The 23786-nt window shown below is 35.2% G+C and overlaps 1 long non-coding RNA gene across 1 annotated transcript in view; it reads right to left on the bottom strand.

Annotated features, from left to right (window-relative positions):
- Positions 1-6407, bottom strand: part of LOC121424097 — an 89104-nt gene extending 82697 nt beyond the window's left edge. Inside the window, exon 1 of the long non-coding RNA XR_005971344.1 lies at positions 5661-6407. This is a non-coding gene — a long non-coding RNA (uncharacterized LOC121424097). The remainder of the gene's footprint in view (positions 1-5660) is intronic.
- Positions 6408-23786: the final 17379 nt, after the last annotated feature.

Below are 23786 nucleotides of genomic sequence, written 5' to 3'. Positions count from 1 at the left end.
CTTTTCAATGTACTCTCAAAACAATCTACATTGTACCTTTATATCAGCAGGATGCTTAATAGAATTTTTATTTTAAAAAAAATTAGAATTGCAAAATTGCACAGGAGCCATTGGTGCAGCACATTTTTTTTTATAGATTTTTTTTATTTTTTTGTACAGGGTTTAGTATACACCTCACAGCCTTTCATATGAGTGCATGTAGAGTGCACCTTGTACAATGTACATGAACTTCAAATGCAAACACCTTTTGATCTCATCAATCTGCTATAAAATACAATTTAATGTTTATTCTCAGAACTGGGTTGGGGGAGTGTTTAAAACTGAACTTGCCTTGTACCCAAAGTAGATGAGAAGAGAGGTGGAACAGATGCTTGAAACAATTGAAAGGGGAATACAAGACAGGGTAAACATTCTACTTTAAAGGACAAGTCCACCCCAACAAAAACTTGATTTGAATAAAAAGAGAAAAATTCAACAAGCATAACACTGAAAATTTCATCAAAATCGGATGTAAAATAAGAAAGTTATAGCATTTTAAAGTTTCGCTTATTTTCAACAAAATAGTTATATGAACGAGCCAGTTACATCCAAATGAGAGCGTTGATGACATCACTCACTCACTATTTCTTTTGTATTTTATTATATGATATATTTTTATTTTCTCATCATTGTCATGTGAAATAAAGTTTCATTCCTCCCTGAACACGTGGAATTCCATTATTTTAACATTTTGTGCTTCAGGCAAGCACGTCCTAATCATCAAATTCGTAAAAATTGAAATATTGTATAATTCAAACAATAAAAAACAAAAGAAATAGTGAGTGAGTGACATCATCGAATCTCTCATTTGGATGTAACTGGCTCGTTCATATAACTATTTTGTTGAAAATAAGCGAAACTTTGAAATGTCATAACTTTCTTATTTTACATCCGATTTTGATGAAATTTTTAGCATTGTGCTTGTCTGATTTTTCTCTTTTTATTCAAATCAAGTTTTTGTTGGGGTGGACTTGTCCTTTAAAGTAGAATGTTTACCCTGTCTTTTATTCCCCTTTCAATTGTTTCAAGCATTGATTCAAATCAACATTTTTCTGAGGTGGACTTGACCTTTAAAAACACTAACACTTATTGTGCCTTTACAAACTGTTGGCAATTCCAGAGCACCAAAACAAAGGTTAGCAACCTCCAATGCCAGGGATATCCAAGTCTTGCTTCCAGACTAGAATGGTTTCTTTTCAAACTTTCTTTAACATCACACAGAGAGTGCAGTTTCAGCTGGAAATACACTGTAGAATTATTAATGCGGATCATGCCTACATATCATATGAATCTGTACAGGCAAAATAGAAGCTAGTATGAGAATACTGTAAAGGGGGGTGTACAAGTTTTGTAAATCTGATGTCCAGAGCAAATTATGGAAAATATTCAAGAAAAAAAATGCATTGCCTGAAAGACAGGCTGGCAGTGTCTTGAAGATGCACTGGAAGTAAATCAGGAATACATAGCTTCATGCAGGAATCTTGTGACTCACGCAATAGTGTCAATCAAAATCTGTGACTTCACTGCCAATTTGCATAAGGGCCTATCCCATGCACCATACAACTGGACGAATGACCATGGATGACCACTTGAAAAAAAATGCAATGACCGTACTACATGTACATATCCAGGGAAATTTCTCAGGTGAAGTATAAATGTATGAGATAATTTCAGATGAGTGTAGTTCAATGAGTCATAGTAAAAATTTAGATTTTCTCCTTATCTTGGGAATCTTTTTTAGTGTGGGTACATTTTCCTTGAATTTTTTTCTTTCACATCCTGTATAGTGTTTGTAATAAGTGCAATTTTATGTTCTGCCATAAACAGGGCTATGTGATACCCGGAGTGAGCACTAATTTTGTGATTCCCATCTTTTTGACAATTCTCATGAAAAATATCATCTACTCAAGATTCACTCTCAACCTGGGCAACGTCCAATCTAATTTTGTCTTCGCACACATCAGAGACCGGTTTACGTGCTAGCAAGCACCAACGTTTATTATAAATTTCAGAAAGTAAACATAATTGTACTACTTCACCTGCCAAAACTGCGTGCATATTTATCAAAATATAAATAACATAAAAGATAAGAGAGGCTCACTTGCAACTGATAACGATTTGAAATTACACACTGTCAAAGTATTTCCAAGCATGGTGAAACTGCACGTTCACAGAAAGATTATTTTTGTGTTCAAACTGACAGTTGGCTCTTGAATAATATTTTCAAAAAAATGATTGAAAATATTTCCATTGACATTTTTGAAGAATCTACTGGACAGGGACATAAACAAAACAGATTGGCAAAATGGAACCAGTGTACTACATACCTGGATGATTGGTAATAGAAAATACACAATGCGTATTCTGCAACTTCAGAACTTTCTTTAATAGGTTGCCCCCTCCCACCCATCTAAACTTCCAACCCCTCCTTAATAAAATGCACATGACCATGTATATAGCCAAAGTGCTTTCTACTACTACTACTACTACTACTACTACTACTACTACAACTACTACTACTACAACTGCTGCTGCTAATTCTACTACTAATACTACTACATTTGTACTGTAAAGTACTCGATACTACTACTGCCATGCTAATATAAAAAATAATGATAATACTGTAATACCAGAAGGACATCTCTATTAAAGCACAATGCATGATTCACTTGAACAAGACTGTACTACATGTACACGTTCTTACTGCATGGGGGGTGAGGAATAAAGTAAAAAGGTAAACTCACACCTGTGTAAATCAAGCCATGTTGATTGACCCATACAGAGGCAAGATGAAAAGCAAATTGAGTTGCACTGGGGGTCAATTCTAGCCTCATCATTCAATGGTTGATGAATTCATAACAACACACACACTCTACTATCACTGGGTCAAAAATATTGAAAGTTTCAGATGACCTTGGTTTGGGGTCAATATTTGAGAGATGGCTTATGATTGTGTGATCACCAGAGTTGGTCAAATTTACATGGCCAGGTTTAATTGCATTGTTATTCATTTCATCAATAATAAAAATAACTCTGGACTATTTATGACTTACAGATTTAGTGCTGGTGGTGAATTGCTGTCACTCAAACTATAATTAAACAAATTCCTATTGGAAGCACCCCCTCCCCATAGTCAAAATGAAAACAAACTTTATAGGTGTGTATAAACACATTTGTAATCAAATTTAAGGGGATGGTCCGGGCTGAAAATATTTATATCTACATGTAAATAAATAGAGTCAAATTCACAAAGCAAAATGCCGAAAATTTTACCAAAATCGGATAACAGATAGATATGGTTATTGAATTAAAGTTTATCAATATTTTGTGAGAACATTTATTTGCACATTGTGATGAATATTCATTAGGTGGGCTGAGGATGTCATATCCCCACTTCCCCTTTTGCTATGTTATTACATGACATCACAATTGTTTCATTTTTCTCATACATGTGTAGTGTCTCCATTATGATGAAATAAGTTGTGGCAATAATAACTAATGCACTTAATCAGTTGTCATTCCAATTGTTATAGTTCTTGGTATTAAAACAGGTGTCTCTTTCTAAAAAAAGAACAGTCAAGAGATAATACAATTTAGATACATTACTCTGCCAACATGAGTAAAATATACATGATACATTGATGACAGACGAGATACATGTACAGGTACATCACATCCAAAATTTTACACCCACATTGTACAAATGTTTTAAGTGTAATCTCTTATCCAACCAATACATGTAGTTCTATATAAGTTTTTACAGGGGATTTAGACATCTACCTGTACCATTGTCTACATGTAGCAGACATCACATTGACAAACAAGTGAACACCTCCATAACACATGAATGATGTTGTTACATAGTACAAACAGGTGACTAGTAACAAGTCATCTGTAATCAATGCAATCCCAATGGATAATGCAGGATGGAAAGAAGAAGAGACAGGGTGGAAGGGTGAAGGCTATGTGCTCTGCCTGTATGAGGAGATCATACTGCCACCATGACACGATATATACCGTAATTGCAAGGGTTAATTCTGAACAGGGCCTTACGACAACTCTTACAATGAACATGCACATACACATGTACATGTCCGTGTAGGCCTACATCGATGCAAATACATATTTCAACCTTACCTGAAAATGTAGACCCTATGTACAGTGTACACATGTAGGCCTAAAATACAAGTAGGGACTACATGACTGCAAATTATCTGTTTAAAAAAAATTGAACTAAATATTAAAAATGTACATCATGTACAGTGTATGATTACTTGAAAAACATCCTAATAAACATGAAAACTCTATAGCAAATTTGTTTTGCTGTTATACATTGAAGTATATCTTCATATATTCAAACAAAAAAAGGTACAATGAGAGTTATCAGTCAACTGTGAATATCAATGTTGCAAAGACAAATTATGTTCAAATTTCACTGTAGATATACACACGAACATACTGCATTATTAATGAACTGCACAGACTGTATACAGTACATGTATATCGTCGGCCTTATGCCAAAAGGGCCTTAACCCGATTTTAGGGGTTCTGAATATTTTATAATAAATTTAACACATTTCATGTAAAACTTAATAACTTAACACGTTTATCGAAATTGGCTTCAAAAGCAAAAAAAACGACCACAAAATTTTGATTATTAGAGAGGCCAAAACCTTTAAACGCCATTATCTCGGAATGGCCAAAAGCAGTTAAGGCCCTTTTGGCATAAAGCCGACGATATGACTACAAGTACATGTACATGTAATTTTAGGTAAAATATATACATAAAGTCAAGAAAATGAGATACAGGCCTAGATCTACATGTATATGATGTACATGTACTGTACAATTCCCTGGTCTCAAGTCAGCTGTCCTAGATACAGAATCTATACACCATTGTTACTCTGCACTTAAATACTTTTTACAAAGCAGGCGATTACCCAAGGAATAAAAAAGGCCTTTGAAAAAAGCTCAGAGAAAATAAGGATCTCCCTTCAAGGAGGCAACTTTCAGAAAGATTTAAGGGGGTGGATGATTTTCAAAAGGTTCATTGTGCCTGTATCCAAGGCTTTTGTTCGTGTGGGATTTTGTCAGCTTTAAGGAGATGGAGGTCTTTACAGGGGCTTTGAGGGGGGGGTATTCTGTGATAATCTGATACTGCTATGTGGGATTGGCAATATACTGATACGTTACCCTGCATTTGCATGTATGAAGCAACATTAATGCAGAAATTACAGGGATATAACATTCACTTAAGCTGTATCAATTTATACAGCTGTAGTCAGTTAAAAAAATCATCAATTCTTTTACAGAACTCCACTCTCGACTCAAGGCTCAAGCTCTCTAACATTCAAATCAATTCAAATTTCTTTCAAAATTTTTACCAACAAAAAAATATTTGAAATTTTAATTACCAGTACGGTACCATAGACCTATTACTTAGTAATAAATTAGCAAACTATTCTCTCCAACTATACTACACACTCTCATACATAATCATTAATTCAAATTAAGAGACAATTGCCTACTCTGCTCTACTGACAACATGTCAGACAAGGTTTTCCTTTCCAGACCACACCATACAAACCCAACAGAATTTTTCAAGTTGCAAATATACCTACCGTAAATTAATGAATGATATTCCAATTAAAACGATATGCAGTATCCAAGTTGGTAGAAAAGTCTATGAGTCATGTGAACAGGAGATTAAATGCCGGCTTGGCAATGTCGTTTTGTTAACTTCAAATTATGCAGACTGCCTCATTCAGCTCCAAGACCAAACTCAATCTTGACACAATCTGCGTTGATAACAATCGCTGCACCCCCTTGCCACGCAAAGGGCCGGTGAGCAAGTCCCGAAATTTCGTACACGGGAATTGGTAGTGGAATCCACCCCAAAAACGGAACTGGTAGTGGTAGAGAATGTCCAGTTGTGATTAGATGACTCCGAAAAGAATCTTTAGATCTAACTTCGTTACAGCCAGGTTCTAAGTGTGCATATATATTTCAGAATCAGAGACAAAGTTAAGCTGTTTTTTCCAAGAGCGAAGTCTCCGACGATCGACTTCTCGGACAGTGCAGTGTGTACGATTATTATTCTGCACGCAAGACACTATACCGGTCGTTTACGCTTCTACGGCGCGCGCTCCGCTGATCCGATCCGGCGCGGCGACGGAGCTAAGGGCTACCAAGAATAGAGGAATCCGATCGATGCGAACATTCCTTCACCATTTGTCATGCTATTTTGGCCTATTTGACAGGACTAATTCTCCGGGCTAATTCTCTGAATTATCAAATATTCAACAACAAACCTATTCACTACTGTTCTTGCTGTTAAGATCTATGTATTCATTTTTTCTTCTCGAATTCAATCGATTCCTTCACCTGGGGAGCGTTTCATGAAAGGACTTGTCCGATGTTTTTTACGACAAGTCCCAGTTTATCCGACAGTTGCCATAGAAACAATGCTTATCAGCCAATCAGAATCAAGGAAAGATGTCAGATCTGACAACTTGTCAGACAAAAATGTTGATGAAACGGTCCCCACCTGGTCTATTCATCTTTTAATACTCTTCAATCACCTATTATTTTTCTCAATATTTTGGGGGCGTTTCTGGACGTTGCTTGCGTTAAACTTTTACAGTAGTAAACATGGGACCAATAAGAGGGCCAAACATTTTTTTAAGTAATAGTATTCCTCCAAAAATAATCGATGTGGAAGAAAAATTAGAGGGGAGATAAAGACATATCAACTAATTTAGTTGACATTACTCTCCAAAGACACTCCCTCCCCCTCAAAAAAAATCATCAGGCCATTTCATCTCGTGGTTGGAGGGCGACTGGATTTGACAACGTGCCTTCTGCATTTGGTGTAATGTAGTGCCTGTCTCTCTTTCCGTCAATCCAAATCAGTTTGTCTTGTCACTTGATTACATAAAACATCTTTCTCTCTTTGTCTTTACCTTTATGGGTCAAATAAGCCTATAACCCCAGAAAATATATTTTACTGAGATTACTTGGAATTATTTGGAAAATAACGTTGTATTCTGGGGGGGGGGCTTTCGGCGGGACTCGGGTCCCCCGGGAAGGTGAAAAAAGGGAGGAAAAGAGAGGGAAAGAAAAAAGGAGAAAAGGAAGGGAAAGAAGAAGAGAAAAAAGGGGAAGAGGAAAAAATAAGAAGGATTTATGTTTCACTATAAGGGGTGCCGAATATACCTAGGGGCGCCAATTGATGTCAAAGCTATATAGGGGGCGCCGAATTGATGTCCGACCTAGGGGGCGCCGAATAGATGTTTGACATATAGGGGCGCCGAATTGATGTTCAGCCTGGGGGGTGTTTTACCCAGGGGCACCCAATTGATGTTCGACATAGGGATGACGGATGCCAAATTCATATTCCACCTTTGGAGCGCCAACTTGATGTTTGACCGGGGGCGCCAAATTCATGTTTCACAAGGGGGACTCCAAACTCATGTTTGCTCGCATTAATGCTTATAGTTAGATGCCCATCCTGTTCATGATTAGTGCTTAGAAAGTCCAAATTTTAGGTCAGAATATAAGAAGAAAATTTTCATCTCGCTCTTCGCGCTCTGCGGCATCAGTTGTTTAGTAATGCGTACTCGAAAGTCCAAATTTCAAATCATAATATAAAATAAAATCAACTCGCGCTCGCATCAGTCGTTTAGAAATACTCATCCTGCATGTTCATGGTCACAAAATGCTTAGAATGACCAGTTTTGGGTCAGAATATCAAAACTTTTCATTTCGCGCTTCGTGCTCGCATCGATTAATTAGATGCCCATTCTGTTTATTACTGAAAGTGCATAAAATGTCCAAATTTTAAGACAGAATCTCAAAAAAATTTCAGCTCGCGCTTCGCGCTCGCATTAATTGCTAAGTTAGATGATGATTCCTGTTCTTTTACATTATTAAGTGACGTACCTAGAATTTTCAAAAGGGGATGCAAATTCGTCCGCCAAAAAAATGACAAGCAAAAAAAAGATTTCGTACCAGAAAAAAAATTTGACAAGCAAAAAAAAAAGGTCTTCAACCATGCACAAATAAAGGATTTCGTACCAGAAAAAAGGGTCTTCAATTTTAAAGGGGCGGGCCACTTGTGGCTCGTCAGGGATCAGCTGTGACTCGTCAGGGGGGCAGTCTGCCCCCTCTGCCCCCCCCCCCCGTAGGTACGCTAATTACATTATCATTTTTATAGATCATCGATCAACAACCTTTATCGTTTTTGGGAAGGACTCTCCTTGACTGATGTCATTCATCAGTGTTTTGTTTCTTTTGTAAGCTTATTGTTGGTGTTGACTTTTTGGTTTTCTCCCATTTTTTAAATGTTGATTAATAGTTTTTCATCATAGAAAAAGATGAATAAGAAAAATATAAGAACATTTTCATCCTACTTTACATACAGTGTTTGGCAAAAATAGTCAATCATGACTAATTGCCAAATAAAAACACGGAATGGAATGGATGAAGCATCAGTCTTGGGAAACTAATAAAGTCCCCATAAAATACTAAAAGGATAAAATGATACTAATAAACTGGACTTATCTGAAGCAGTCCCAATTCATATTCATGTGATCAAAAAAATCTCAGAGATGCATCATTGATTTTATAAGAATTTATTTATATAAATTACGTCAATTTTTGTACAGGTCAGGGGGAACTCCCCCATATGACTGGAACCAATCTTGTGGTGTGCGTATAGGCCTATATGCATAATTCAGTGGCATGCAAATGAGAGTAGTCTATAATCTAGGCAGAGGATGATCGAAACTCCCTTATGGTGCCATGAGCCTAATTACATCAGGAGGGCTCAAGATATCCGTTCGACCCAACCCATTCAAATTTTGTTCAATTTGATGTTGCTGATTGACAAAAATGTATGAATATGATTCAAAATCTAACACTGATTCTAGAAATGGTAACTACTGAACTTCCTTCGCCCAAATTGGGAAGATAAATAAGTGACTTGGAACTATTTTTTGACTGGCGGACTAATTAGGGCTATTTTACTGTTTCAGTTGATGAATTTGATCCATTCATAGTTATCTTCATAAATGGCGATTTATTTTTAAAATGAGCTGGCTACGGTACCCTTTCCTGGTCAGATATGGAATGTCAGATATATATCCTATCCAATGGTAGTAAACATTCCACCCTCTAATTTCACATTTATTTTTTAATGAATTTTTCAAAAGTGCCATTTTAACACACAAGTCTATAGGGAAATGTTTTACGCGCGTGACACCTTATTGTATGTATATAGGCCTACATGGTTTTCGCCGTTGGTGACAGAACATTCCTCATGCAGGTGCATGGTGTATTGGCAATAGATTCATCTCATTTTTCATTTAATTTATTTTATTTCCAACAAAATACAAATATGAAAAACACAGTTTGATCAAAAGAATTAAGTCAATTCGACAATAAAATCTGTATCATCGTTATACTTGAAATAACTGAATAGCATTACATCAACTGCAATCAATAAATGAAATATGACAATAAACTATAGATTCATATTTTGTGGACCCCTCAAACTAATTCAGCATAAGTTATAATGACATTTGTAGACACATGGCAACAGAACATGACGTTTGCCAACAGAGTGACATGAAAAACATGAAGCCACTAAGAAGTATACGCTAAATGAAAACAATGAAATAAAAGGTGCAGTAGAGAGTATGGAGAGAGAGAGAGAGAGAGAGAGAAAATGACTGAGATAGACACAGCGACAGTGAGATAAGAAATCAAAATGAAAGCTGTATATGGATTACAGAGAAAGAGTCAGAGATAAAATGACAATAAAATAAAATCTGCGAGAAATTCGAGGGGGGGAACACGGCACAAAAGTTTAATGACAAAATTTAGGGCCTTCAAAAATAAATGTATTTTTAGCTTTGAATGTCCTCGTGAGAGGTAAATTAAATTCACCTTGATGTCTTGTTTGATATTAATGGACACTCTGATTAATATATACCATTCATTATATCATACCAAAAAAAAATATTCAAATGTAAAGGAATTTTTAAATGAATTCAAAAAAATTGTAATTTTGATAAGTATGTTATATACATGAATTAGTATCCATTTTGACAAGAACCCTGTAGGTTTAAAGAAATAAGAATTCTCTTAGCTGCCCCTCTGCTCTTACAATGATCTCTTTGAAATCAGAGTTGTATAGTATTAGGAAAAGGCTAGCTTGATTTTGTTTTTATAGTTATTTCCTAAAAATTCAAGATCATATATTGATATATTACAACGGTTTTCTGTGTCTATACGTCCCAGAACCATTATTTAGATTTACACTCAATTTTGATCCCCTTTTAAATGAAAATGTAAATAAAAAAGTGATACTTTTAAAAATTTATAGAATATAAAATGCATTCTAGATATTCCACTTTCTTAATGCCCCAAAGTTTCCCCTTTTATTTTTCGAATCTTAATAATCATTAAAAACCTTTGACGTCTTTCACTGTATCATGTTAACAATTCTGGTATTTCTCTGGTTATTTTTTTTATCATAGTAGAAGTAGTAGTAGTAGTAGTAGTAGTAGTAGTAGTAGTAGTAGTAGTAGTAGTAGTAGTGGTAGTAGTAGTGGTAGTAGTAGTATAGTAGTAGTAGTAGTAGTAGTAGTAGTAGTAGTAGTAGTAGTAGTAGTAGTAGTAGTAGTAGTAGTAGTAGTAGTAGTAGTAGTAGTAGTAGTAGTAGTAGTAGTAGTAGTGGTAGTAGTAGTATAGTAGTAATAGTAGTAGTAGTAGTAGTAGTAGTAGTAGTAGTAGTAGTAGTAGTAGTAGTAGTAGTAGTGGTAGTAGTAGTAGTAGTGGTAGTAGTAGTATAGTAGTAGTAGTAGTAGTAGTAGTAGTAGTAGTAGTAGTAGTAGTAGTAGTAGTAGTAGTAGTAGTAGTAGTAGTAGTAGTAGTAGTATAGTAATAATAATAATAATGATGATGATGAAAATAATAATAATGATAATAACAATGATAATAATAAGCCTCTTCAGTTCTGAAAACTGTTCTCCCAGCGGGCCCTGCTATTGTTATCACCTCAGCTTTAGCTGGGCCGATCATATTTTAATGAACGATGAAATTTAAACAATCAAAACAAATGAATATTTCACCCACCAAAGGAAAAAGTAAAGATGGCTATTATTTTGCCCACTAAGTATATACAGACGGTTATTATAATAAATAATAAAGCTGATGAATCGACTTTCTTCTCGAATTCCAAAGCAGCAAATAAACACGTAATGCTTCGAAGAAAAATCTAAAATTTTGGACAAATATTTGGTTTCCTGGGATGAATGGAAGCATAATTTGTTGACAATGTGTTATTCATGAAAGATGTGAGTCACTCTGCACTGACGCCGTGTTAAGGCAGTCGCCTCGCGGGGGGGGGGGGCTATCAGATGAGTTAATATGGTTCGCTTCGACCAAATTTAGTCAAAGAGCTATCGACTGATATCGATTTCACGATCACACTTTGAGTTGACCAGTGCCCGCCGGAAGAAACGCGAAAAAAAATCCGTCATTGACCAATCGCGGCACCGTAAATCCGTAATGGAAATAGTATATCGAATTTCTCATTTAAAAAGGGTAGGTGTGAAGAAAGTCACGGTTTCCCAGTTGATGGTCATGTAATGAAAAGAAAATTTAAAAAAATAAAAAATAAGCAACTGCATTAACGATGCTGTCCAGCGAATATTGTATATTCTTTCACCTTCTTCTGATTCAAATTTCCAATAAAATCCGTATTTATTAATTTCTATACAAAATGATTCCAAAGTAGGCCTATTATTGTTGTACATTCCTCTTTCTCATCAACTTTCTTCTTCTTCTTTTTTCCTTCTTCTTCTTCTTTTTCTTCTTCTTTTCCTTCTTCTTCTTCCTCTTCTTCTTTTCCTTCTTCTTCTTCTTCGTCGTCGTCTTCTTCTTCTTTCTCACCATGTTCACAAGTCACGTTCTTGTTAGTATCATCTCATTATCTTCCTGACAATGTTTTTTTTTTCTTCTTTGTTAATGCACTGTTTTAAACCAACTTAATTTTCCTCATTTACATAATACTTGTAAGCGATCGTATGATATCTAACAATTACATGTTTTTATTTTAATCGTAATATGAGTGTGTGTGAAATATCGCTCATAATTATACAAAGCTCAAGTACTTAAAGGACAAGTCCACGGCAACAAAAACTTGATTTGAATAAAAAGAGAAAAATTCAACAAGCATAACACTGAAAATTTCATCAAAATCGGATGTAAAATAAGAAAGTTATGGCATTTTAAAGTTTCGCTTATTTTCAACAAAATAGTTATATGAACGAGCCAGTTACATCCAAATGAGAGAGTCGATGATGTCATTCACTCACTATTTCTTTTGTTTTTTATTGTTTGAAATATGAAATATTTTTATTTTCTCGTCATTGTCATGTGAAATGAAGTTTCATTCCTCCCTGAACACGTGGAATTCAATTATTTTAACATTTTGTGCTTCAGGCAAGGAGGTCCCAATCGTCAAATTCGTAAAAATTGAAATATTGTATAATTCAAACAATAAAAAACAAAAGAAATAGTGAGTGAGTGACATCATCAACTCTCTCATTTGGATGTTACTGGCTCGTTCATATAACTATTTTGTTAAAAATAAGCGAAACTTTGAAATGTCATAACTTTCTTATTTTACATCCGATTTTGATGAAATCTTCAGCATTGTGCTTGTCTGATTTTGCTCTATTGATTCAAATCAACATTTTTCTGAGGTGGACTTGACCTTTAACTGAGCTATATCAAAGATCTCGACAGGTTATTTCTTCTTCCTCCTATAGATAAAACGAACACATTTTATTTTGTTCCTTGAAATCTTATAAGTATTAACTTCCAATGGTTATCTACATTAGATGTAGACACACTGTGTTTGACGTTACTCTAATAGTGAGTGAATAGGATAACAGTCGTTAACTTGATTAATGTATATGAGGATACAACAGAATCGGAATGTATCTTTTTTCTCAAAAATATAAGTAAATTAACGCAAGCACTAATTTATGAGAAACCGACATGTCAGCGGAGAGACAAGCAGTTTTTTTATTTTCATTGCCAAAAGAGGGCAAAACCGTCGTTGTCAGATGTCATCGTCTACAAAAGGTGGGGGGTAGGGGATATCCGGGCAGGAAATGACCGCGGGGATGGGGTGGGGGTGTAAAAATGACATTTTGACAATCAGAGTTATACCTTATAAGACTCCGTTTGAATAAGAACAGAAAGAACAATACGAATTCGTATTTATTCATTCCCATAATAATTAGCAATATCAAATGATTAAGATCTCCGAGACGTGCGATTTTTTTACTATATTCATTTCCCATATTCATTGTGATGCAATATAATAACACATTTCTGTGAATACAATCGACATCATATTGCCGTAGTTGTTGCTCTAATTATCATCGTGTAATGAATATTATCAGAGACATTTCAATAATTGGCGCAAATCATTCGATTGATAATGATAAAAGCATTAAGGATTAAATCATTCCAATAACCTTATTCCATAATCTACACCTTAATCATTTCTCCCCTAGCCTAAAGCAGTATGAGTAATTATGTGCATCAATCATTCAAAATTTGATGCTTTAATTGTCAGAAAAGTATTTCTTAAATTACCTTCGTGGCACCATTCAGTTTAGATTATTATATATATTCGTGAAACGATGAGTCAGAGTTATAACTTACCCCCCCCCCCTCTATCTCTCTCTCTCTCTCTCTCTCATTACCCTTTTTGTATTTGGGAAAAGACTGATAGGACTGGACATTACTTAGTCAGGTCGTAATATGCTTTAAGTATAAATATTAAATGGATGAATTGATTTTTCTTGGAAAAATCATATTGAAAATATATCCAAAATAATTTCACGAAATATTGGTATTATTAATAGGCTAAAATTTTGCATTCCCTCCACATCATTAATAATGCTCTACTCATCCTTAATCTTGCCTTATTTGAACTATGGGATTCTTATTTGGGGTGATACCCATCAATATTTATTAGATAAATTGTTGCTTTTGCAAAAGAAAGCACTTCGTATTATTCTAGTACATGTTTCCGTTCTCATACGGACTCACTTTTTCTACAAAGTAAACTGTTGAAAGTCAAAGACCTGTATTTACTACAGTTAGGGCACTTCATGTATAGTTATAATAATAATGCACTTCCCCATATTTTTTATGCCATGTTCCCTAAAAATCAATTTTATCATAACTACCCCACGAGACACTCTGACGAACTTCACATCCCACTTTACAGAACTTTACTGGCCAAAAATACATTCCTATTCAACGGTCCTAAATTCTGGAACTCACTCGCTAATAATGTTAAAGACAGTGTCTCCTTGAATTCATACAAACGTAAACTCAAACGTATCCTGCTTAATTCCTATAATTCTTCGCAACGGAACTAACACTTCATTATCTTGATTATAATCCTTACATTTTTTCACGTTTATTTTATTATTTTTTCATCTATATTGTCCAGTCATATCTTTTGTTATTTCACCAGATCAAGCTGGTTCATGGTCAGCCCTTTCCCATTCTTAGTTTTACTCCTTTTTAAAAATTAGTTGTCTTGTACTGTCCTGTCTCTTGTTTTGTCTTGTCTTCTACGTCTTGTCATCCCCTCTCTCTTTTTTCCTGTCTTGCGCAACATATCCTTTACAACGAAGACCTGTTTGTGTGAAAAGCTTTGCATTTGTTCAGTTATTATGTTTCCGTCAATAATTATGATTTCTTTTTCTCTTTTTCTTTCCTGTAATACATGCATGTACGCATATAGTAAGTCGACTATAATTTCTTCTTTTCCAAGGGGGATCCACAATTTTACAAGCTTTGCTTTTTAGTGGATCCCCTTCATTTCCATATCCATTTATGCTCTATATTATACTGTTTTTTTTACGAAGTAAGAATGCCCTTCTGTAAAATTGTATTTCTGTTTGTTTCTGTTTGTTTGTGGTAACTCCCGTAGGAACTCGGCAGGACAGCATTTTTTGCTGGTAAACGCCAAGCTGGCATATAACCAATTACCTATGAAACGTTTTACGTCTAGGTTAATCAGTCATAGTGGCTGACGTTATAGACGACAGATATCACTCTCGGGCCTTTTTATCAAAGTGGAGACAATGGCAGAGTTGGGATTCGAACTCACAACCTTGCGATTATGAGTCCAATGCTCTAACCACTGGACCACACGACCCAATGATATTTGATTTGTATTGTTTTATATTACTTTGTATTATGTTTTGAATGGAAATGAAATAAAAGAATTGAATTGAATCAATAATTTTGCACCAAAGTACGACAATGTGGAAGCGTTTTTATCAATTGATAGGACACAAGACACTAAACGTTATAAACAGGACGTGACAGAACGATACAAGAACAAGGCATGACAAAAAAATATGAAAACAAGATACGAAATGGTACAAGAACGGACAAATTGACACAAATACAACAAACAAAGGACCGGAACGAGTTTAAAAAAAAAAGAAAGAAAAAGTCTGCACAGGTAGATAAAATGAAGAGAGACGGGGGAAAAACGAAATAAAGGGAGGGGAAGGGAATCGGTTATTTTTTTTTATATTTACACTTCGCTTGGTTATACTTTGCCCTTTTACCACTTAAAGGTCAAGTCCACCTCAGAAAAATGTTGATTTCAATCAATAGAGAAAAATCAGACAAGCACAATGCTGAAAATTTCATCAAAATCGGATGTAAAATAAGAAAGTTATGACATTTCAAAGTTTCGCTTATTTTTAACAAAATAGTTATATGAACGAGCCAGTTACATCCAAATGAGAGAGTGGATGATGTCACTCACTCACTATTTCTTTTGTTTTTTATTGTTTGAATTATACAATATTTCAATTTTTACGAATTCGATGATTAGGACCCCCTTGCCTGAAGCACAAAATGTTAAAATAATGGAATTCCATGTGTTCAGGGAGGAATGAAACTTCATTTCACATGACAATGACGAGAAAATCAAAATATTTCATATTCCAAACAATAAAAAACAAAAGAAATAGTGAGTGAGTGACATCATTGACTCTCTCATTTGGATGTAACTGCCTCGTTCATATAACTGTTTTGTGAAATGAAGCGAAACTTTAAAATGTCATAACTTTCTTACATCAGATTTTGATGAAATTTTCGGTGTTATGCTTGTTGAATTTTTCTCTTTTTATTCAAATCAAGTTTTTGTTGGGGTGGACTTGTCCTTTAAACATAATATCATTATTACTTGTATTATTTGTAGATTTCTAGAAAGCATTCGACAGTCTGGAGTGGAATTTTATAGATGAATGTTTAGAAAAATATGGTTTCAAAATAATGTTCAGAAAAAGGGTTTCGATTCTTTATACACAAATGTCAAATTGCGTTCTTTTGAATGGATATTTTACAGAAACATTTTACCCCAATAGAGGGATAAGGCAAGGTTGCCCGTTATCTGCGTTACTTTTTATCTTAGCGGTTGAGTTTGTCAGCAACAAAGTCAGAAGTGATAAGGATATATAGGGAATTTGTGTTGGAGAAAAATCTAAAGAAATAAAGTTATGTCAGATAGCTGACGACCTGACACTTTTTATGCAAAATAATTATTCACGAAATAAAGTCATAGAGCATATAATAGATTTTGGAAAAGTTTCAGGTGTTATTTTAAACAAGGTAAAAACACAAGTGTTGGGGAAAGATAAACCTTTAGAAATGATAAGTAATATTCCATGGGCTGAGAATTATGTTAAAGCCCTTGGTATATTTTTTTTACCAGACATGAATCTATGAGCTGCGAACTTAATTGGTCAAAGGACAAAATTAATAAAATAGAAAGATTGCTTAACATTTGCAAACAACGAAATCTTACATATAAAGGTAAGATAATTGTCTTAAAAACATTAATATTGTCTAAATTTGTATACACTGCTCAAATTATTTTTTGCCCTAACGACCTGCTTAAAAAATAGACAAATTAATGATGAACTTTCTTTGGGGATCCAAAATTCACAAAGTAAAAAGAACTATGGTAATTAGTGATTTGTCAAATGTCACATTTGTCAAATATGTTAGATCTAGGTATACAGTTAAACACAGGGAGTTAAACAGTTTTAAGTTAAGATGGCTTTTCAAATATTTCGATGACACTAAATCAAAATGGAAATGGATGTTTGATTATTGGTTTGATAAATTAGGTGGAAGCTTTATTTTGAGAAATTGTAAGTGTGATCCACAATATATCCTGTCATTGAAAACGATTCCAAAGTTTTATCATGATATATTATATGTCTATTTTACTTTTAATAAAGAAAAATTCCTTTAAGGAAAGAAAAAAAATAATCTCAAGTGCAGAGATTTGCAAAGAATTGTTATGGTTTAACAACAATATCAGACATAATGGAAGGATGTTGTTATTTAGGAATTGGATACGGTCAAATATTTTGTTCATTGGTGATCTGGTATCTAAGAATAGTTCTTACTGTAAATAAGTTAAAAGAAAAGTTAGTCAATCTTGATGGACAATGATTGTCAGAATATGCAGTTTGTATAATGTCAATACCAAAGATGTGGAGAGAACAACTAAAAGAAAATAATCGTGCTTTGTTTAGAAAATTAAAAAATTCAATTTTGAATGATGAGTCACGTATATGCCATCTGTAAATACATTGCTTAATTGTAACTCTTGAGTAAAACAAATTTACCAAGAGATGTTGCAATCAAATGTTGAAAGATCAAGGGCCGAATTATTTTGGAGAGAAATTTTAGATGAAGAAAATAAGAATTCTTGGTTGTTTACATGGACACTGAAACTCAAAAGTATTCAAGATATGCCATAGCCCACTTTAATTTCAATTTTATGTATAACTTATTACCTACTCTCTGTAACTTGGAAAATGGAATTTAAGAAACACAGATATTTGTAGTGAGTGCAATAAGTTGAGTGATTTATTTCATTTGTTTTGGTTGTGTATAGAGGTTGATAAGTTTTGGAAATACGTCGAAGCACTCATAAGAAAATGTTTAATTCAAAATTTTCGTTTGAAGCCTCAGCATATTGTTTACGGTCTAAGAAAAGAAAAAGGAAAAGAAATTACTTTAATTTTGAATTATGCATTATATTCTATTTAAAAATGTTACAAGATAACATTAGTTACAATGAAAAAGATGAAGTTTTATAATTTGAAAATTATGTTCATATGTGTTGTGGAAAAAAGATATGATATTGAGAAAGGTAAACGAAAGGAAAAATTTGTATATGAATATGAGCAAATGGAATAAACTTGTAAAACTTTTGTTTGTGTACATATATATGTGTATATATTTATTGAAATAAAGAAGACCAGTACTGGTTTAAAAGAGAAAAAAATTATATCATTATTTCACCCAATCTCTTCCCCTTTTATTTAATTTCTTATAATGCCATTGTTCTCGCCAAATCCCCCTCTCTCCCCAGGCTCTCTATAGGCCTATGTACTGTTATCTCCTCTACCTTGAATTTGCAAAGAAGTCATTTTATTTAGTTATTATATTAATATAATTCTTGTTTACATGCATGCTGTGCAAAAAAACATGATAAAAATAAGAATACAATTATTTATTATAGAATATAATTTCCATCCCCACAAACCTTTTTATTGCCATTATATACTAATACTTAAACAATTTAATTTAACCTGAAGCTGCATGCTCAATTGGTCTTGCTCATAGTGGAAGAGCGCCATCTCTCGAATAAACAAGAACAGTTATGGCGTCTGTTGCTAGCTTCCTTGGATCCACATCCGTGTTCCTATTTTTTGCTTTATCAGTCGTTTCTGGTCACCAAAGTGAGTATTCGACATGTAGAAAATAAGCATAGTAAACTCTTATACATCCTTATTATTTTCAGAGCATATGTTGTAAGATATTGACCTGAATTTTATAGTTTATGGGATGTACTTTTAGTACAGTCCCACATCGTATGTTTTGCAGTGGTGATATTTGGAAAAGAAGTGTAGTGACAGTTGACAACATGGACAATGTCATGTCCGATGTCGTTTATATAATTTTAGGAGGAAGGATTGAAGAGGAAGAAGGAGGGGTGATAGGATTGACAGTGAAGAATGGGAAGAAGGAAGAAAAGAGAAGATTACAAACATTGGTCATTCACTGATCAGATGATGAACGTTAACTGAACCTAGTGATAAATTTGCTGTTTCGGAGGAGTTTTTTTAACATTTTCTGATTTTTTTTTTGTCCTCCTACACAGATGGATGATGGCAATTGGGCTTGTAATGGGGGAGCAAACAACCGCCACTTAACTACAGCATCTATGGAGAAACTTGTTGAAAGGGTGTACTTTTGCACCCTCCTCAAGACTAGAGTAGAATACTCCCAAATTTTGCTTTGTGACGGGGGAAAAAGGAAGAAATAAAGATAAATCATAATATATCGAATAAAATCAGCTTACCACCTTTATGCAAAATATGCTTGAAAATAGCAAATTTTGATGACAAACAGATCAGGATCAGCCAGGTTCTTCTTCGATTGCCATCAGCTACAGCTGAGCGAACGGACGCGGCAGTGGATTGGCTGGCACGTTTGTACGCTCATCGAAGAAGGACCTGTCTTATCCTGATCTGTTTGTCATGGAAATTCACTACTTTCCGGCATATTTTTGGGAAAGGTGGTGAGCTGAATGTATTTAATATAAATTTATCTTGATTATTTCTTCCCTTTTACCCTGTAAAAAAGCAAAATTTAGGAGTATTATAATCGAGGAGGATGCAAAAGTGACCCTTTTCTCCATAGACGCCGTAGTTTAGTGGCGGTTGTTTGCTCCACCAGGCATTACGAGCCCAATGGCCCGCATCGGTCTATTGACGGAGGGGATGCCACAGAACCAGACAAAGTCTGAGCGGAGCATATCCCAGACGGAAATAGACCTATTTATCAGTCAAACTCTAAATATGAAGAAGAGAAAGGGGAAAAAATTAGAAGATAGACTCTAGCGAGGAAGGGGGTGTGGTTTAAACCCAATTGTTAAAATCAATTTGAGCTGAGCCAAAAATCCTGGCGACACGACCAAAAGAAAAATAGGAAAAGAATACAGTCATGTGGACTATTTTACCAGACATTTTGCCTTATAGTCATATTGGAAAATTAAGCCTAGGATTTGACCACGGTAACTTAAATCATTTGCAAGTACACTCCCATGTTATTTAGAGTCGTTGAATGGTGAAGGAACTTCATGTAAAATTACAAAGTGAATGGGGTGTGGGTTATCGCAAGAGTGTCTTATGACCTATATTCCATCACCTTCAGTGATTCTTGAAATTCTACATAATGCGGCAATTTAGTAAGTACATACTATTATTATGTAATATTTAAAAAATGGAACCTTTGGAACAAGATAGCCTGTGTGAAAACAGAAAAATCAAAGAAACAGATCAACGAAAGTTTGAGAAAAATCAGACAAATAATGAGAAAGTTATGAGAATTTGAATATTGCGATCACTAATGCTATGGAGATCCTCACATTGGCAATGTGACAAAGATGTGTGATGTCACTTGTGAACAAGTCTCCCCATTACTCTAGTATATATTTCACTGAAATTGCCTCTTTTATCATATCTAACAGGAGACCATGTGTTCTTTCTATAGGAGGGCATGTTGTAATACAGATTTTTTAAAAATACATCATAGATAAAGAGTTTGTATCACCATAAGAAAAAGCAAAAAGATACAGTTTGGGGGTATTTTATAGTCCATCAAAGGAAAAGTTGTTCACATGTGCCGTCACACATCCTTGTCGCATTGCCAGTGGGAGGATCTCCATGGCATTAGTGATTGCAATATTCAAATGCTCATAACTTTCTCATTATTTATCAGATTTTTCTCAAACTTTCTTTGTTCTTATTCTTTGATTTTTTTCTGTTTTTACACAAGCCTACTTGTTCCAAAGTTTTCATTCCCCTTTAACATTTTAATATCACACATTGTCATGATTATCTTTGATTTTCATCTGCAGCTGCCAGTGAAGAAACTGTGGACCCAGAGTCACTGATTTTTGATGATCGGCTGTCAAATGATCCTGCAAAAAGCAGGGCAGAATTTGCCTCTACTCCAGTATCAAATCAGGATGATGTGTCCAACCAAACAGAAAAACTCAGAGGGAAGGAGACTGAGCACAGATCACCTCTTCCCAGATACATTCAGACATTGCTGCCATATCATCTAAAAAGAAGCACACATTCACCAGTCTGCATTCTGTTTACACAGAAAGGTAATTATTTAGAATGGTGTATGTCTCAACTTTTTTTTAGAAATGCTCTTAGGTGTTTTTTAAATATCTGAATGGAATTATCTTGGTATTTAACCATATCATTTATATCATAAAAAATGGTAGAATGTAAAACAGACAGAGTTGCTTTCATTCTATTACACGTTCTGACCTTATAATCATCAACTGTATATATGTCAGCCAAATATTCTCCTTATCTTGATTGCATTTTAATTATGGATACCAAGTTCAAAACATCTTTTATCATTCTCCCTTAAAACAAGATGGAATCAAATGCATTTTACCTGTTTTCCAGAATACTTGATAAGTTTCGAATAAATAATGCTCTACTTGATTTGACGTCAGAAAACCTGTGGTATTTATGTGTTAATTGGATATTATTGTGTCATCAGAAAGAATGCAATGTGAATCTATTTAATAGAAATAACACTGTTGACGCCAATATCAACATCATCATCACCACTGTTATTTCGTAATAATTTTCAACATTATCATTTCCCATCATCAACGTCATCATCATCGTCAATATCATAATTATTTTTTAGCGTATCCATCATTTTAATCTTATTCATAATGATCATCATTGTCATCATCACTCCTAAGTGTTTTCTACATTTGCATTCAATTCTGTAATTTAAATTAAAAAATGAGTGCATGACCTTGTTTTGCATTTTCCAGATTTAGATTTTGACCTTGAGGGAAAAATTTCCAAGTTATGGGCCAATCTATCAACCTATCCCATGTTCATAATTATTTTTTAGCATAGTGACTTAAGGGATGCTGTAATCACCACCCTTTACAAAAATAAGGGCGAAAAGGCAGATTGTTCCAACTATCGTGGTATCACCCTCTTATCCATCGCTGGGAAGGTTTTAGCCAGGATTCTGCTGAATAGGCTTCAGCCCACCATTGCAGAGCCAAATCTTCCAGAGAGTCAGTGTGGGTTTAGGGCAAACAGGAGTACCACAGATATGATATTTGTTCTGAGACAACTACAAGAGAAATGCATCGAACAAAACAAAGGCCTATACGTAACTTTCGTTGACCTCACTAAGGCCTTTGATTCTGTGAGCAGAGAAGGGATGTGGAAGATTCTGGAGAAACTAGGTTGTCCACCCAGATTCATATCCATAGTGAAGCAGCTGCATGTGGGACAACGTGGGCAAGTGAGGTACAAGAGTGACCTGTCTAATTCTTTTGTGATATCCACAGGAGTGAAGCAGGGTTGTGTCTTGGCTCCAACCCTCTTCTCAATTTTCTTTGGTATGATGCTGGAGCAGGCCATGAGAAATATACATGAGGGAGTATACATCCGTTTCCGTGCAGATGGAGGACTCTTCAACCTTAGACGCTTTAAGGCTCACACCAAAACTCGGGAATATCTTGTACGTGAACTGCTTTTTGCAGATGACTGTGCTCTAGTAGCACACAGCCAGCAGGATTTACAACGCATCACTACATGCTTCTCGGAATCAGCTCAGTTATTTGGCCTATCTATCAGCATGAAAAAGACTGAGGTATTGTTCCAACCTGCACCTCAAGCGGAATACTCTCCTCCGGTCATATTCATTGAGGGTTCAGAGCTAAATGCTGTCAAGCACTTTACGTACCTGGGAAGTACTATTTCAAATGATGCTAGACTTGACAAGGAAATTGACAATAGACTCTCTAAAGCAAACAGTGCTTTTGGCAGACTACGAAGGAGAGTCTGGAACAATCATCACCTTAAAACAGAGTCTAAATTGAGCGTCTATAGAGCTGTTGTCATCTCAACACTCCTGTACGGGGCAGAGTCCTGGACTTTGTACCGCCGTCACATACGCCTCCTAGAGCGTTTCCACCAACGATGTCTCCGAAGCATCTTCAGGATTCGCTGGCAAGACCATGTGACAAACGTTGAGGTTCTCAAAAGAGCAGGCTTGCCAAGTATCGAAGCCATCTTCATACAATTGCAGCTGCGTTGGGCTGGGCATGTCTACAGAATGGAGGAAAACCGCCTTCCCAAGATTTTGCTCTTTGGTGAACTTTGCTCCGGCAAGCGGAAGAGAGGTGCACCTCGTAAACGCTACAAAGACTCTCTAAAGTGCAACCTGTCCTTGTGTAACATCAGCCATGATATGTGGGAAGCGCATGCAGTGAATCGAAATGCATGGAGGCAATGCACCAAGAAGGCAACTGCTTCCTTCGAAGCAGGACATCGTGCAGCCTTAGAGGAAGGACGCAGAAGGCGGAAAGCCCGTATTTCCACTCAGGACGCTGCCCCCCATGAGCAAGTCCATCCATGTCCAAGATGTGGGAGAGTGTGTCTCTCCAAAATTGGACTTTATAGTCACAAAAAGTCATGTAAATCTTCCTAATCTTCGCTTGCGAAGTTCAGCCATTATTCTCTTTATCTTGATTGCATTGTAAT

The sequence above is a fragment of the Lytechinus variegatus genome, chromosome 11 (genome assembly GCF_018143015.1).
Source record: "Lytechinus variegatus isolate NC3 chromosome 11, Lvar_3.0, whole genome shotgun sequence".
Lineage (NCBI taxonomy): Eukaryota > Metazoa > Echinodermata > Echinoidea > Temnopleuroida > Toxopneustidae > Lytechinus > Lytechinus variegatus.
The sequence above is the reverse complement of the archived record's forward strand: the minus strand, read 5'-3'. Positions and strand labels throughout refer to the sequence as shown.